The following is a 12,745-nucleotide window of genomic DNA, read 5'->3' on the forward strand; positions in this document are numbered from 1 at the left end:
CATCACCGGCTGTTCAGGGCCTCGGCCAGCTGATCTGACTCTACAGTACATGACTGCACACGGAAACACCTGGCCAGGTTATTTCATCAGAGTTAGCTTGTGCTGCTAGCACTGACCTGGCTAACACCTCCCTCAGAGCTGTGAGGGAGGTTCTGGTCTCCGAGTCCTTGGAGCTCGATGCTAAAGAGAGCGAGTCACGTGACTCCTTCCTCCAGCTTGTCCTGAGCAGGTGTGTGAAGATGGCCGCCTCCTTTTTGGTATTTTGGCCTGTGCCAAAGAAACGGCCGAGGTCAGAGACACGAGTTCCCTCACAGTCCTCTGTCTCTGCCATCGAAGTTTTTAAATAGTGACGAGCAGAAAGGAGTTCTGGGTGTTTATCCTCAGGACAGCCCTGTGAGTGTAGGACTGAACGCTCGCTGTGCTGACTGTGACGGCGAGCAGAGCTGTGATCCCAGCGAATCTTCGTTTAAACATGACTAAGGCGGGAAAAGAGCAGAGCTGCTAACGAATCGATCAGACACGCCGTGAACGAGCGAGGTACTGTCACTGGTCTTGGGACCCGCCCCCTCTGTCGACTTTGCTGCCAATCGACGGGCGCATTACTTAAACGTCAGATTTTTTTTCTGGGGGGGGGGAGGGGGTGATCGTCATGGCAACAGTGACCCGTACTCAGGGTAAGCTAGCCCTGCTTTACATGGCAGTTAGGATTAGGAAAGCTAGCTGTGCGTTATCAGTTGACCTGCACAGCAAACCGCCTCGCCGTGTCAGCTGTGATCTGATTGGCTAACAGCTCTGCTGCCACTTTACGCTGAAGTAAAACAGCCGACCCAGAATGCACGGTTCCAAATGTTACAACATCTGGAGCTGCAGCTGGAGTCCTACACTCACTGAAAGTCATGAGCACCGTTCACTTCCTGTGGCATGGGCCGACAGAGGCGGTCAGCTCCACCTACGCCATCTGCTCCACCTGTGGGAGGAGCGAGCTGTGAGTCTCTAAACAGGAAGAGAAGCGACTGATCTTCATCGGCGTGACTGTAGGAGGAGCAGTTTAACATGTATAAATACACGTGTACAAACATATATGAACAGGAAGGAGGAAGTGACATCTAACAAAATAAAAGCCTCTTCCTGGTTCCGGTCCTTCCTTCAGTAGAGGCGACTGATGGAGGTTCCTGGTTTTACTGTGGTGCTTTATAAAGAGAACCTCCACCTGCTCCGTCTGCCTGGAGACTGACAGGAAATGACCTGTGTGTGTGTGTGTGTGTGTGTGTGTGTGTGTGTGTGTGTGTCTCGTCGCTGTATGAATGTATCTGAGCCGGTGACTCTGAGGCTCACACTCCAATAAACTGTAGAAAATGAAACTTTTTGTAAATGAAACAATAAAAATGTGACAGTATTTTAAACAGACTGCTGGATTTCTTTACCATAAGGTGGAGCAGGAAGAAGAGCACGGGTGGTGTTTGGTCAGGGGTGTCAAACATAAGGTCCGGGGGCCAGAACTGGCCCTGTGGACACTCGAACGGTTGGAAGAAGTAAAGGAGGGTGGAGATTATCATACGTATGTAGTCTACGCTACACCTGTTAGAGAAACAGTGAAAGGTCATTTAGTATAGATGGAAAGTTTTTTGCAGTAAAAACAAGTAAAACAAAATGTTTTTTTAGTTTTATTCAGTTCAATTCAGCTTTATTTATATGCCAAATCACAACAACAGTCGCCTCAAGGTGCTTAATATTGTACAGTAGATCGTACAATAATACATACAGAGAAAAACCCAACCAATCATATGACCCCCTATGAGCAAGCACTTTGGCAACAGTGGGAAGGAAAAACTCCCTTTTAATTGTGATTGGTGAGAGAAGGAAGACAGGATAAAGACAAGCTGTGGAAGAGAGCATATTTGTGTAATATGTGTAATGTATGACACATATTACACCTGTAATACCTACAGCATGTTCTAATCGCTCTAATAGGATATTATGGTCGACAGTATCGAACGCTGCACTGAGGTCTAGCAGGACAAGCACAGAGATGAGTCCACTGTCAGAGGCCATAAGAAGATCATTTGTAACCTTCACTAAAGCTGTTTCTGTGCTGTGATGAGCTCTGAAACCTGACTGAAACTCTTCAAATAAGCCAAAGGAGCTTGGAAAGAAAAGCGTCTGGACTTCTTTAAGTTACTTGAAGACGTTTCACCTCTCATCCGAGAAGCTTCTTCAGTTCTAAGGTCAAATGGTGGAGAGTCCCAGATATAAACCTAGTGGGAATGACCCCCCACAGAGGGACAAAAGGACCCCTGATGATCCTCTAATCGCCTGAGCCAAGGTGTGAAACTGGGTGTGGGTCACAATCAGCCAGAGTTTCGGGTGAGCTCATTGTGAAACCTGGCCCCACCTTATCATGCGAATTCCTGAGGTCAGATGGCCCAGGATGTGAGTGGGCGTTAAGGCGTCTGGGAAGGATCTCAAAACTGGATTATAGATGGCAGAGAGTTGGTGTCGTAAACCCCGCCTCTGTTCAAAGATGGTCGCTCACAGTGGACATAGATGGCTTCTTTCACTCCTCTTTCAAACCATCTGTCCTCTCTGTCCAAAATGTGAACATTGGCATCCTCAAAGAGTGACCTTTGACCTTTAGATGCAGATGGACTGCTGAGTCTTGTCCTGTGGAGGTGGCTCTTCTGTGTTGTGCCATGCGCTTGTGAAGTGGCTGTTTGGTCTCTCCAATGTAGAGGTCTGGGCATTCCTCGCTGCACTGTACAGCATACACCACATTGTTAAGTCTGTGTTTTGGCATTTTGTCTTTCAGGTGAACCAGTTTTTGTCTGAGCGTGTTGCTGGGTCTGAAATACACTGGGATGTCATGCTTGGAGAAAACTCTCCTGAGTTTCTCTGATACACCGGCTACATAGGGGATGACAATGTTGTTGCGTCTGTCTTTCTTATCCTCCCTCGCTGGTGTCTGGTCTTCTTTTCTGTGCCTCTTTGCTGACTTTAAGAACGCCCATTTAGGATAGCCGCACGTTTTGAGTGCTTCCTTTACATGTGTGTGTTCCTTCTTTTTCCCTTCAGGCTTAGAGGGAACATGTTCTGCCCGGTGGTGTAGGGTCCTGATTACTCCAAGTTTGTGTTCCAGAGGGTGATGGGAGTCAAAGAGGAGGTACTGGTCCGTGTGTGTGGGCTTCCGGTAAACTTCGATGTTGAGTTTGCCGTTTTCTTCAATGTGCACAGCGCAGTCCAGGAAAGGCAAACAGTCGTCCTTTGTGTCTTCCCTGGTGAACTTGATGTTTTTATCCACAGCGTTAATGTGCGCAGTGAAGGATTCCACTTCTTGTGTCTTGATTTTGACCCAGGTGTCGTCCACATATCTGTACCAGTGGCTGGGTACTCTTCCTTTGAAAGAGCCAAGAGCCTTCCTTTCCACTTCCTCCATGTAAAGGTTGGCTACAATAGGTGACACGGGGGAGCCCATGGCACAGCCATGTTTTTGTCTGTAAAAGCCTTCGTTGTACTTGAAATATGTAGTGGTGAGGCAGAGGTCTAACAGTGTGCAGATCTGATCGGGTGTGAAGTTGGTCCTGTCCTCCAATGAGCTGTCTTCTTGTAGTCGTTTTCTGACAGTCTCCACGGCCTCCGTGGTGGGTATGCAAGTGAAGAGAGAGACTACATCAAAGGACACCATGGTTTCATCTGGATCCAGGGTAAGTTTCTGGACCTTGTCGGTGAAGTCGGTGGAGTTCTTGATGTGGTGTGGGGTGTTCCCCACGAGAGGAGCAAGGATGGTAGCAAGGTGTTTAGCAATGTTATAAGTGGCTGAGTTTATGCTACTGACTATGGGTCTGAGTGGGACAGCTTCCTTGTGGATTTTAGGAAGTCTGTAAATGCAGGGTATGGCATCCCCTGGGTAAAGGCGGTGATATGTAAGGCGGTCAATGATTTTGTCCTTTTCAAAGTCTTGAAGGCAAACTATAACTTTCTTTTTGTGGCTGCTTGTGGGGTCTCGCTTCTTCAAATAAGCCTCTGCAGATGATCTGTTAGCTGTTTGACAACTACTCTTTCAAGGATGTTTGATATGAAAGGAAGGTTGGAGATTGGCCTATAATTAGCTAAGACTGCTGGGTGTAGAGATGCTTTTTGAGTAAAGGTTTAACTACAGCCAGCTTGAAGGCCCTGAGTACTCTGAGTACTTTCTCCCACACTGGAAACACTGGGATGATCACATTATGTGAACATTACCTAATAAGACTGATTCAGCACAGACAGTTATGTTAAACTTTCCTAGCAGTCCTTCACAAACAGGGAACAGTCTGTCTATTCTCTCCATCTGTCAGCTGCTGCTGGCTCTTCCCCCTCCTCTTCCTCTGCTGAGTTTGTCCTGGTGGATCATCAGGGCTGCAAAGCCTCACAGATGATGTGCAGCAGTGGGTCCCTCAGTCTGTCCTCACTCTGGACACTTGCAGTCGTCACACATGGACATCAAATGTGTGATAAGCTGCAGGATTCAAACACAAGTGTAACTTATAAACACATGTTCATACTTTTATTCCACAATCAGAGAGAAAGAAACAGAGAGAGAGTGCAGGACAGACAGACAGGTGACAGTCTCAGGTGTACACACTGCTACACAACAGCACAGAGAAGCAGGATTTAGTGTTTGTGTTATTACGAGTGTAAACAAGAAGAGTTCCCAATTATTAAACTTTATTAAGAAACAGTATACACAACATGTACACAACCAGAACAAAATGAACATATGCCAGGGGGTGTGATACAAAGAGTTACATACATTCAAATAATTTGTAATTACTACAAAGAGTAATAGTTTTCACAGCCTTTTTGTTAAGTGATCCACGAATCAATTTTATGTAACATAAAACATCATTATAGTAATGTTTAAAACTAGCCTTTTTGTTACTGTATTTGCATTTGTGAAAATAAAATTTAGCTAAGATAACTAATAAGTTTATTATAAAGTAAACATCTTTTTTTTGCCTTCGAAAGAAACAAAATACAACATTTTCCCGTTTCACAGTAAAGTCTTTGTAGAGATGTCCAGTTTCATCTTAGGTTGTGATTATAATATAGATAAGCTTCCAGAAAAGCTCTCGATGCTTCACAAACAACTTCTATTAGCTTGGTCCCTTATATATAAACACAAGTTTACACCCCATACGTGTTCAATTTGGAATAATAGGAACATAGTGCATAAAAATAAATCATTATTTTTTTCTAGGTGGGTTGAGAAACGGATTGTTTTAGTGAATCAGCTGTTTGATCCTAATGGGCAGCTTATGTCTTATTCAGAATTCTTAAACACCTATACATTTCCAGCCACACCCAAAGAATATGCCATATTATTTGATGCAATACCTACGGGTATTATAATGCTTTTTAAAGGTATTCAACCTTGCATATCATCTGTTTCTCTCCCCAACCCTTTAGATTCACACATAGGAAGAATCTGTCTAACAAACCACAGTAAAAGTAATAAGAATATCCGTGCTTTGTTCCAGACAGAATCTCTAACTTTCCCACATGTGGTCTCTTATTGGAATTCCTTTGTCAGTGACATTAACTGGAAAAGAGTATGGACAATTCCTAACAAGTATCTGGTAACGAATAAAGTGAAGGAAGTCTCATTTAAAATACTGCATAAATGTTATCCTGCTAATCATTACATGACGAAGTTCAAAAGGGACATAAATGTGAGCTGTGGATTTTGTGGAAGCCATCCTGAGACTGTGCAGCACCTCTTCTGGATCTGTTCATACGCTGGAACATTTTGGAAAGACTTCAGTAGATTCATTGCTGGACATCTCTACAAAGACTTTACTGTGAAACGGGAAAATGTTGTATTTTAACTTATTGTAAAAAGCCCAATTTTAAACATTACTATAATGATGTTTTATGTTACATAAAATTGATTCGTGGATCACTTAACAAAAAGGCTGTGAAAAACCTAATCAAATCACTTTTATTGTCACATCACATGTGCAGGTACATTGGTACAGCACATGTGAGTGAAATTCTTGTGTGCGAGCTTCACAAGCAACAGAGTTGTGCAAAATACAATAATGTAAACAAGCAAAATACAAGAATGGCTACATCTGAAACGAATAAATATATGTACAATATATAATAGTGTATGCATTTCTGGATGTGTATACTAAATATTTTTCTATGTGTGTGTGTGTGTGTGTGTGTGTGTGTGTGTGTGTGTGTGTGTGTGTGTATACACATATTTTACAGATTAAATAGAGTCAACAATAAATAAAATATATAAAAATATACAGAGTTGAATATGTGCAAAACAGTGGCATTACTGTACAGTATGGAGTGCATAATGTTAAAGTTCCAGTAGTGAAGCTGAGGTGTCTATGACGTGTTCAGCAGTCTGATGGCCTGGTGGAAGAAGCTGTCTCTCAGTCTGCTGGTACGGGACCGGATGCTGCAGAACCTCCTTCCTGATGGAAGCAGTCTGAACAGTTTATGGCTGGGGTGACTGGAGTCCTTGATGATCCTCCCCGCTTTCCTCAGGCAGCGCTTCCTGTAGATGTCTTGGAGGGAGGGAAGCTCACCTCCAATTATCCGTTCAGAGCACCGCACTACTCGCTGGAGAGCTTTGCAGTTGTAGGCGGTGCTGTTGCCATACCGGGTGGTGATGCATCCAGTGAGGATGCTCTCAATGGCACAGTGATAGAAGGTCCTGAGGATGCGGGGGCTCATGCCGAATCTTTTCAGTCTCCCGAGGAAGAAGAGGCGCTGCTGCACCTTCTTCACTGTTTTGTTTGTGTGTACTGACCACGTAAGATCCTCAGCCAGATGTACACCAAGGAACCGGAAGTTGCTCACTCTCTCCACAGCAGCGCCGTTGATGGTGATGGGGGTGTGTACTTCTCTGCACCTCCGGAAGTCCACTATCAACTCCTTTGTCTTTGCGACGTTGAGGGTGAGATGGTTGTCTTGACACCAGTGGGTCAGGGCGCAGGGCGAAAACTATTACTATTTGTAGTAATTACAAATTATTTGAATGCATGTAACTCTTTGTATCACACCCCCTGGCATATGTTAATTCTGTTCTGGTTGTGTACATGTTGTGTATACTGCTTCTTAATAAAGTTTAAATTTTAAATTTTAAAAAAAGAAGCGTGGTCCGGTGCACGCTTAGTGGTCCCATACATCCCACAATTCATAGCGCGGCGGTGGGTGTGGATAAAAAAAAGCATACAGACTGTCACTACCCGATCCGTACCGGAAACCCGATCGGTACCCCGCATGCGCAAATCTTACGTCACTTCCTCTCTTTGCCAACATTGCGACATTCAATATATTTGAATGATACGCGCCCAGTTAGCTCCTAGCATTTCTCAACAGCTCTGCCTCCTTTTCGACTGCCCGGGACATTTAAACAATGGATAATCCGTATACAAAGAAATTCATGCTTTTCTCCTCAACAGAGAGCGTCCCCCGACTGAACAACAGCGCCGTAAAATAAGAAGAATGGCGCCTAATTACAGAGTTAATAATGCAGACTTTGTAATATCTCACGTGTAGATTCATCAGCCAGATGAAGTGTTTACTGGCAATTGACAGTGATAGCGCACATCATCATCACTATTCCAACAATCCTCTCCTCACAGACAAGCATAAACACACTCGACTATCGCTAAATCAGATTTAACACACGTTTGTAATGACGATAATTCAGTTTATAATAGGGTTTATTCGCTCGGTCAGCAGGTGGCGGTATCCTCGTACACTGGGGAGTAAACTGCCATTAAACGAACAGAAGAAGAAGAAAACATCTGCACATGCGCGGTACGGATCGGGTAGACCCGATTTGTACGGTCAGACTTTACACATGCGCAGTAAGGATCGGAGAGTCCTGATCCGTAACTATCTTTTTATTTTTCGTTTTTGTCTACATTGTACTGAAACGCTTCATTATTGCAAACATTTTAAGATATACTTGTTATTCTTAACATCTTAACAGATACTCTGACCCATAACTATCGTAAAACGCTACGACCGGAAGTAGAAACCTTTCGCGCATGCGGGGTACCGATCGGGTTTCTGGTACGGATCGGGTAGTGACACAGACCCTGAATTGGGACACCCTTCGTCGCGTCGCTGTGACGTAATCGGTCTCCAAATGCGCACTACGAAGCGTGCGGTCCTAACAGAGAGAAGTCCTTTTGCACCAATTGGGAACTTTTAAAATTTGAAGCATGCAAATTCTTGAGAAGATACGAGAGTCAAATTGCTAAATTAAGGAAAGCGGAAGAACAGGAAGTAATAAGCAGAATTGCCTCTTATTACCAGAAGTCCCCAGAAGAAATATCAGAGGACGATAAATTAAGTTTACTAGAACTTCAAAATAAACTGGACGGTTTATATCGACGCAAGGCTGAGGGTGCCTTCATAAGATCCAGGAAGAGGTGGCTGGAGGAGGGCGAACAAAATTCTGCTTACTTTTTCAGACTTGAAAAATACAGATCAAAAACAAACTCTATTCATCAACTAAATATTAATGGCATTGTCTCTGACAATCCTAGAGAAATTTCACATTTCTGTGCCAAATTCTATACTAAACTATACGACTCAAAATATAATGAGGCTGTCTCAACAGGATTTTTCAATAATATTAAAAACCTAAAATCTATTGTTGTGGAAGATAGAAGTTATTGTGACAGCCCTCTGACTGTGGAGGAAGTTTGTAATTCCATTTCTGCACTTAAGGCCAATAAATCTCCCGGCACAGATGGTTTGACTGCAGAGTTTTATAAATCATTTTCTAATCTCCTGGCTCCGTTTTTACTACAGGTTTTTACAGAAAGTATAGAGAACAACACCCTCCCTCCTTCTCTTACTCAAGGTCTCATAACACTTATTCCAAAACCAAACAAAGACTTACTCTTTATTGATAATTGGAGACCCATCTCCCTGCTTAATAATGACTATAAGGTTATGGCCTTAATACTTGCTAACAGAATGAAAGAGGTCTTGGAAACAATTATTGATGAGACACAATCAGGCTTTATGAGAAACAGACACATTTCTAATAACATTAGACTGGTTTTGGATTTACTTGATTACTCTGATCTGATACCTGACAATAGTTTCATTCTCTTCCTGGATTTTTATAAGGCTTTTGATACAATTGAACATCAATTTATTTTCCACTGTTTGGAAAAATTTGGCTTTGGCAAGTTTTTCTGTAAAGCTGTCAAAACCTTATACACAAATGGCAATAGTTCTATTAAAATGATTAACGGCTCCACCCCGAGATTTGACCTGAAACGTGGTATTCGCCAAGGATGTCCTATTTCACCATATTTATTTTTACTTTGTACACAAATTCTTGCAACTAATATTTCAAACAGTGTTGTGCAAGGAATCAGCACAGCTGATAAGGAGCTCGTCATCAGCCAGTTAGCCGATGACACCACACTCTTCTTGAAGAATGCAAACCAAATCCCTCCAGCCCTTACTGTGATTAGTGATTTCTCTGAGGCCTCTGGTTTATGCCTAAATCTTAAAAAGTGTGAGTTACTAGCAATTAAAGACTGCCCTGCAAATACTATCTGTAATATCTCTGTTAAACAAGAAGTCACATACTTGGGACTGTTAATATCCAAAGACCAAAAATCAAGATGCTCTTCAAACTTCTTTTTTTTTTCTTTTTTTTTTTTTTTTGTGTCCTGTTTGGATCTTTAGCATCAGAATTGTTGTCTTAAGGCCAAGAAAGATGCCAAGCGGATTTATTTTACCAAGTGGATCATCATGGCCTTGCCATATTGGTCCATTTGATTGACCTTTATTATAATTATGAATTTATTTTATTTTCAGTTGCTACAAACGGGACAGACATGACTGGGGGATAGGACAGGGGGAAAGAATGAAAGAAAGAGAGGGAGAGAAAGAAAACCAAAGGGGAGAAGAGACGGTGAGAAGGGGGGAAGAAAGAAAAAAAAAACACCTGGATCACCTGTATGGAGAAAAAAAAAACAGAAGAGAAAGCAAACAACAAAGAGCAACATAATAAAAAGAACAGCACCATCACAATAAACTAGCTAGCAGTAGATATCAGTAGATACTAAATAATAAACGATATTGTGCAGCACGCAAGATAGACAGCGTACAATGTGCTTTGAGGCAGCAGCCAAGAAAGCTGTAGTCCGCGTCTGTGAATACCCGTGTGTACACCTGTGTGCATACCTGTGTGGATCAGCATTGTTTTGGAGGAAGGAAGGTTCAGGGTTTCAGTAGTCATCATCATGGGCTCATCGGATTAGAATGAGAATAAGCAGTCATCATTTGCAGGTTTTGTCGTTTTATTGTATAACAGGTAAAGGAAAGAAAGACACACATGGACTGCTCTCTCTAAAAAGGACATAAAGTACAATTTAAGTAACTCAAAATGATACATGAACTCAGGAGACTCAAAGAGAAACTCACCTCAGCTGCCGCCCCATGTGGGAGTGAAGAAAGAGTGAGGGGTAGGTGAGTGCAGTCCTCATATAACGAGTGACAGGTGAGTGCAATTAAGGCCAAGCACCACACCCAATCAAAGGTGAGGAAAAGAAACAAGGTGCATCTGGTGAAGTGAATGTGCTAGAAGGTGAGCCTTTAGAACAAGCATGCTTGCATTCCAAAGGTTCCTTCATGTAATGATCTGCTAGAGGGTGTGGGGGGGCCACAGCCCCGTCCTCCAGGGCATGAAGCAGGTATGGAGGAGATCAAAACTCCAGACATCCAGAGGCCCCCAGAACACAAGAGACCAAGGAAGACCAACAGAGGGGCAGCCGCGCCACTGTCCCAGAAAGAGCTGAGGAGAGTCCCAGATGAGGGCTCACTCAGCAGCCGCGGAGCAGAAGCCAGGGGGAGTTGCAGTGACGCGCCCGTGAGCTCCGCCGGCAGCCAGCTGTGCCTGAGTGACCGAGCCCCAGGCCGAGAGGCCGGGGGCACCCCACCTCCGAAGTGGCCCGAGCGAGCCCCAGGCTCCAGGCCCCGATAAGCGGCCGCCAAGGAGTGAGCCGGCGTGTACCTGGACGCCCATCCCCAGACACAAAGAACCACCAACGCACCGATGTCTGAGGGAGTCCGCCACTGGCAGGGGGAGTGGTGGGGGGAGATAGGCCTCCAAACCTTGGAGGGCCTGAGGTGTCCCCAGAGAGGTGGCGCCTGACACCCAACCTGACATATAGACACAGACATACAGGCACAGACAGACACAAACATCCATTCCCACCCTCATGCTCTCATATGCACTCACTCCACACTCAACCAACGTGGAGACAGACATGAAGAGACGTTGTACACACGATCACACTCCCCAAGCGTACTCTACAAACCGGGTCTAGGTACCCTTGCCCCTGGAGGGGGGAACTGCACCCAGACCCAGGTGGTGTTACCCTTTTCCCTGCGGTGGGGGGAGGCAGACCGCCCCGACTCTGCAGCAGCAGGGAGGCCCCACACTCCAGACCGCAGTCGGACGGCCAACTCCTCCTCCTAGTCCTAGCCCCCCCGCTCCAGCAGGTCGCAGAGAACGGGGGTGAGAGAAGACTCCGAACCTCCCTCCACCCGCTCATTGTAATGTTGATGCATGTGTGTTCTAAGGTGCATTTAAAACCCAGGAGGGCTTGGAGCTACCTGCCAGAGAGCAGCAGGTAAGCGCATGGTCCCTCCTGCTAGCCCTCAATGTCTACGTGTATTTAACATTGAGAGGTGGGCAACGACACCAGGGGTGAAGTGTACACCCTGATGGTAATTTGGACTCTGTGTATCGTGCCCACCCCCAAGATCCTATATGTATGTGTAATGAGAGTGTGAGTAATGTGAATGTCTAAGTTGTGGGATAAAATTGAGGCAGAGGCAGCCAGAAGGGGACAGAGGGGGGGGGGGGGGGGTAGCCTCCTCTGCACCCTGGTGACATACCCCAAGGCCCTGCATGTGTGGGTGGCTGTGGTGGAGCGGGAGGAGGGAGGCAGCTGGAGATGGGGAGGGAAGGAAGGGAGGGGCAGGTGACCCCTCCCTGGGGCCAGCTCCCCCGCTGACCCCAGTAGGCACTCCCATACTCCGCGACCCGCCAGGGAAAGGGGGCCCAGGCCCATCCAGACCGGGCCCAGTGCAGAAGCGCCCCCCCCGGCCCCACAGAGCCCGGGACAGTCCACCCAACCCCACCACAGAGAAAACTGCACCCACCCCACCATCCACTCATCTTCCAGACTACATGAGACAATAGACGCCCAGGCTGAGATCTTCCTCCACCTCTCCTGTATCTCCCCCTCCTGCAGAGAGTTCCTGAGGAGAGGAAAGCTCCTGCAAGGTGCTCTTCAAATTTCACTCCAATTATACAGAGAACCCTAAAAAAGTTCAACCAGTGGCTGCAAAGGGACTTGTCTTTGAAAGGTAGAGTGTTACTTACCCTTTGACTACGATGACCTGGATGACTGAGAACCTTCACAGACATGTTACTTACTAAAGCTGAAGGGATATCCCGATGAACATATGCTGCTCTCTCCTTACATCTGGATAAGAAAATTAGTAAAGATATTGACCGTATGCTCTTTAATTTTATATGGAAAAACCGTACGCAATATATTAGAAAAACTGTTGTGATGAATAAGTACGAATCAGGTGGGCTTAACGTCTTAGACTTTTCTACTTTAAACAACACTTTCAAAATTAATTGGGCTAAACATTTTCTTAAAAACTACCTCTATCTGGAACTTTATACCATATCATA

At 45.0% G+C, this 12,745-nt stretch overlaps 2 protein-coding genes and 1 pseudogene across 3 annotated transcripts in view; 1 reads left to right on the plus strand and 2 right to left on the minus strand.

Moving 5' to 3' along the window:
* LOC113028833 (activin receptor type-2B-like) overlaps positions 1–1,403 on the plus strand; it is a 31,430-nt gene extending 30,027 nt beyond the window's left edge. The window contains exon 12 of the mRNA XM_080306901.1: positions 1–1,403. This exon is cut by the window's left edge and continues 3,845 nt beyond it. The gene's annotated coding sequence lies outside the window, so the exon portion shown is untranslated.
* Positions 1–12,745, minus strand: part of LOC145431207 (uncharacterized) — a 382,620-nt gene that overhangs the window by 74,825 nt on the left and 295,050 nt on the right. The gene's annotated exons all lie outside the window — the stretch shown is intronic.
* Positions 629–5,813, minus strand: LOC145430865 (uncharacterized; annotated as a pseudogene). The gene is made up of 2 exons (XR_013911180.1): positions 5,769–5,813; positions 629–4,051 (listed from the first exon to the last, which is right to left on the minus strand). The product of XR_013911180.1 is annotated as an uncharacterized LOC145430865 (transcript).

The sequence above is a fragment of the Astatotilapia calliptera genome, chromosome 9 (assembly GCF_964374335.1).
Source record: "Astatotilapia calliptera chromosome 9, fAstCal68.1, whole genome shotgun sequence".
Classification (NCBI taxonomy): domain Eukaryota; kingdom Metazoa; phylum Chordata; class Actinopteri; order Cichliformes; family Cichlidae; genus Astatotilapia; species Astatotilapia calliptera.